The following is a 4712-nucleotide window of genomic DNA, read 5'->3' on the forward strand; positions in this document are numbered from 1 at the left end:
GATGGGCAAAAGCGGTGAGTTAAAATGTGCAGGGAAACACTGTTTCCTGTCCCCTCACTGATTCCCTGGCTGCTACAGCGGCTGCAGGAAGTAAAAAGAGAAAGCAGACTGATCTTAGTTGGGAGATGGAAATAAGGAGGGAAGGAGACCTAATCAGAGAAGTAGGTAAGGGACTAAGATGTGGCACACATGGGTGCAGAACTGGGATTTAGGTCCAGCACTGGTTTTCCAGGAAGGGTAAAATCTGGAGCCAAAGGTGAGCAGAGGGAAGAATCCGGGACTGGGACAGAGAAAGGCAGGAGAGGAATTAGGTTGAGGAAAACCAAGGGAAGGAGCATCTAAAAATCCATTGAAGTGCTGTCCCCATAGAACTGTGTGTTCCTGAATCTCGGTGCTGCTGTGCCTGTGGAAGTACCTGTGAAGCCCACAGCTGTGGGTAACTCCCTCTCCTGCTCGAGGCTGGGCCAGAAGGCAATGCATAGCAGTCTTCCAGTGCTGCAGCTGCTGTTACAGAAAGCTTTTCCTGGGAAACCACTGAGCATTGTGCCTGTGAGTACTCACAACTGCCACTGATTCACTGGTGCTGAGGAGGTACTGGGATATGTGTTGTCCTGGATACAGTTCAAGGTTTGGACGGTGTGTGATGAAACAAGCTTGGATGACTCACTGAGGGAAAACTGCAAGACGGCTTGAGTGCTGAGCGGGGAATGGCCTGATCCAGCCATGACAGGCAGCCTGGGAGCCAAACTGAGACTGCACCCACATTTTCTAACACGCTGCTGCATAGGCTGCTCTTGGGTATCTGATGCTCATGAAGGGCAGCAAGTAGCCAGGAAAGGCAGTTATAAGCGCAAGGCAGTCTGACTCTACTAGAGGAGGGAGAAACAGACCTCTTAGGGATATATCGGGGCAAGGGTGAGGGCTGGCAGAGTGGAATTTAGTAGAGCAGCATGAGTGAAACTGAGAGGTTTCATGGAGCCTGAGTTTGAGGTAAATAGGTAGAGATTGGAAACCAAAAATTGGAGATTGACTGTGAGGGCCAGGAAGCAGCGGAGTGTCTGAGTTGTGAGCATCAGGAAAATAAAAAAAATATAAAAAAGCAAAGAAATGAGAAATGCAGTGTTAAGAGCAGAAAGACAGGCATCAAGTAACATGAAGAAAAATGAGGAGAAAACAGAGTATCTACTTGTTGCTATTGGGGACCGCTTTTCCTGGAGACAGAAGGAAGGCTGTGGCCCAATGGAAAAAATAGTGTGTTAATAGTTCATAATACAAAGAAGGCTGAACTAAAATTGCGCAAGCAGCTCTTCATCTGTGGAGGTGGGAGAGGATGCTGAAAAGTTAAATTAAAGTCAGAGGAGTGGTTTGGTTGGTTTTGTTTGTTCTGAGGGTTTTTTTTTAATTTTCAACAAGGAGGGTAAGTAATTGCTCCAACAATGTAATAGGGTACGTGATGAATGACTAATGAATTCTCTTTCCCTTGGAACCTCTAAGTCTCCTAGGAAGACAAACCTAGCCAAGATGTAATCCAGATTGCCCAGAATTTATTGCTGGGGCAGGAAATGATTATGGGGGACGTCGTGGCCTATGTAAGAGGGGTATTCATGCAATTATTGCTAGATGTGAAGTCTCTGATCCTTAAATTCTGGCATTTCTGTGTGTGGTGTGCTTGACCACAACTTTAATGCTGTTCCTTTTAGAGTTGTGTTTGCATGTGCACGCGGAGCTGCAGAAAGGAGCAGGAAAGGTTTTACCGAGTTGATGGCAGCTGAATCGGTTGTATTGGCCCCTGTCTGCTGCACAGGCACGGCCTTGGCAGTGTCAGCCTCGCAGGAAAAGCCAGAGCAGGGGTCATTTGGGTAGGGCCTAAATCTCTACTGGAGTTCCACGGTCAACAGGGACCTGGATTACGCTGGAAGATGCTTTTGGATCTGTGCCTGCTCGGTCCTGTTTCCAGCTTTCCCTGTGTGGGTCGACTGCTAAGAGGAAGCTCATTGTGACCTTCAGGCATATGGTTGTCCCTCGTGACAAGGAAGTTCTCCTGCAGCCCCGGACATGGGCAGAAATGATGTGACAGAGGAACGGGAGCAGAATAGGAGAGGCTGGTGGAAGAGAAGGAAATCTCCTTTTTCTTCCAAGCGTGAGCATTATATTGGAGCTTTGAAATAGGCTTAAATCAATGAAATAATCTAAAACTAATTTGGGAAACCACTGGAAAATCTACTGCAGAAGGGAGTGGCTGGTCTGTGGCCTCTGAGCGGTGGTGTCCCAGCAGGTATCTGCAAGTCTTTCACCACATTGTACAGTGCTTCTACAGGGATCTTTTTGTGCAGGCAAACGTGGAGCTGGTGCACCGGCTGGGGGGCAGCCATAGAGGTTGCAGGCAGGGTCTGCAGTTGCCAGCTGAGCCATTTACAGCGCTGACTGCTGAGGGATCAGCACCTCTTGAGGTAACTGCAAGTCCTTCTGTGTCTGGGTGGCACGGTTCTGCTGTTAGCTGTCATGGTACAGTTAAAGATGTGGAAAATAAGAAACGAATCTGGCCTATAATGTCCTGTCAATGTTAAACTAAACTACCTTATAGATTGAGCTCCTTATTGCTGTGGTCTGGTACCAAGAGGGACACCCCTGCCCTGGTGTGGATCTCTGACCTGCTCTGCCTGAGTCAATGTTGGGAGGAGGATTTCTGTGGTGTATAAAAACTGCAAATGCATTTGGAAGGAGGATCTCCTCTCTTCCTCTCTCCCTCTCTCCTCCTTCCTTCTATTGCATCTAATTCTTTTCCCCCTCCCTCTCACCCATCCTGCTTGGGAGCAAGCTGCTCCTAGGAGGGGACAACTCCTCCCCATCCCCAGCAGCTGTCCCTGGTGGGAAAAGGCAACCAGAAGCCAGAGGCCCATGGTGCAGGCAGGTGGTCTGGTGCCTGCAGGGACTCCTCCTTCCTGCTGTGGCTGGAGAAGCAGGGAGGAGGCAGTGAGGATGGGAGATGGTGCATACCTTGCAGTCTACAGTCTTGTCTGGGGCTTTAGTACAAAAACCAGAGCCTGCTGGTGTTTTGGAAAGAGTTGGGAAGTCCACAGCTCAGGCTGTGTCTTGGGTGGAGACCCTGAGGAGTGGGAAGCGGGCCAGTGGGCTGGGACCAGATCCCATGGCCTCTGCTATCTTCTGGCACAGAGGGTTCTGCTCCTCCCAGCTCTTGCAGCCAATGTATGCCGCTCCCTCTCTGCAGCCACAGTAAACAGGAGCATTTTTGTATAAAATCTGGTTTGCATTTTAAGAGATCTTTACTGAACTTCTGTGAAAAGGTGTCCTGATTTCTGCAAAAGCCGGGCTGGTATTTGGCATAGACCTGCTTGTACAAGGCTTGTTCACTGACGTCATCAAGTATTGGCGAGACCCTTAGCTGGTGCAAAACTGCTCTGTTGTCTGTAATGAAGTCACACCAACAAAAATCTGAGGGATGTCAATACAGTATGAAAATCCCACCATCCTACTTTAGGATGTGCCACCATTTGGGCTGGATGTTAGGCCAAACTTATAGAATTAGAATAGCTGAAGAGGGCCACAGAGAAGGAAAGGAGTATTGTGGAGGCTGTGACTGAAGGCCTGTCAAAATAAGAATCTCAAACACAGGTCTGGGTGTGCCCTAGGGCTGGGAGATAGGCTAAGCAGTCCTCTGAGATCCCTTCCACTCCTATTTGTCTCTGAGTTCAAGGCACTGGAAAGTCAGACTCTTTTGTTTTTCATCAATGGCAGTTTTCTGAAGAGAAAAGCAGCTGAGAAATGGCAGGTTGTCACCTGAGAGAATCTCTCTCCCTTTCAGCTGCTTTGAATGCCAGATAACTCCATCTATGTGCACACATGAAAAAGATTGTATCCTAAGAAACTGGATGAGGTTACCAAGTCCAGCCAGCACTCTGAATTCATATTTGCAGATCTTGGAGGGTTCTCTCCATGACACAGGGATTCAAAGCCAACCAAGCACAGAAACTTTTTGCAGAACACATAAAAACTGTCATTTCTTCATGCACTGTCTCCAGTGCCACAAAAAACCCCCCACCTTATTCCTTTTAAGTATGGGCAAGGTGTTAATATTCTTGGCTGGCTGGAAACCTAACAAATACCTTTGACATCTAGCTTGGCTGTGTTTCTTCTTGGATCTGCCAAGTATTCTTTAGATGTCAAGGTCTGGGATTTATGTGCTGGGAAGCGCATGATATTTTGAGGGTGTAGAGTTAACCAGTTTTGCACAAAATGTACTAGTTACATAAAAGTCATATTTTAAAATGAAATCGTTGCCTTATGGAAAATCCTAAGTACAGAACCAGGAACTGAAGCTCTCTGTTTTATGCATAGTGCAGATGCAGCCCTAGGAGTGGCTGTGCAGGCTTCTCCACCCTCATGTGTTACTGTGTTTCAGCTGTGACCTGAAGGGTTCATCTGAGGGGTGAAGAGCTAATTGGATTTCCATGTCCACTCTTCTAACGGGAGTTTCATTGGTGGCAGAGTCTGTTTTGTTTTCCACTTTGGATGTCTGTGTGAAGATCTCATTTCCAAAAGCCTAAGCAGCCAGATAATACCAAGCATTTTGCAGCGTAGACGAGTGGATTTCTCCCTGAAGTTCTGTTGATTTGTGTTTTTAATCAGAGGAGAAGAGAGCTTTACTTGAGGTGGAGGTCCACCTCTTTGCTTGGACCACCCACTCATTTCAC

Source organism: Charadrius vociferus, unplaced genomic scaffold, assembly GCF_000708025.1.
Source record: "Charadrius vociferus isolate BGI_N301 unplaced genomic scaffold, ASM70802v2 scaffold455, whole genome shotgun sequence".
Lineage (NCBI taxonomy): Eukaryota > Metazoa > Chordata > Aves > Charadriiformes > Charadriidae > Charadrius > Charadrius vociferus.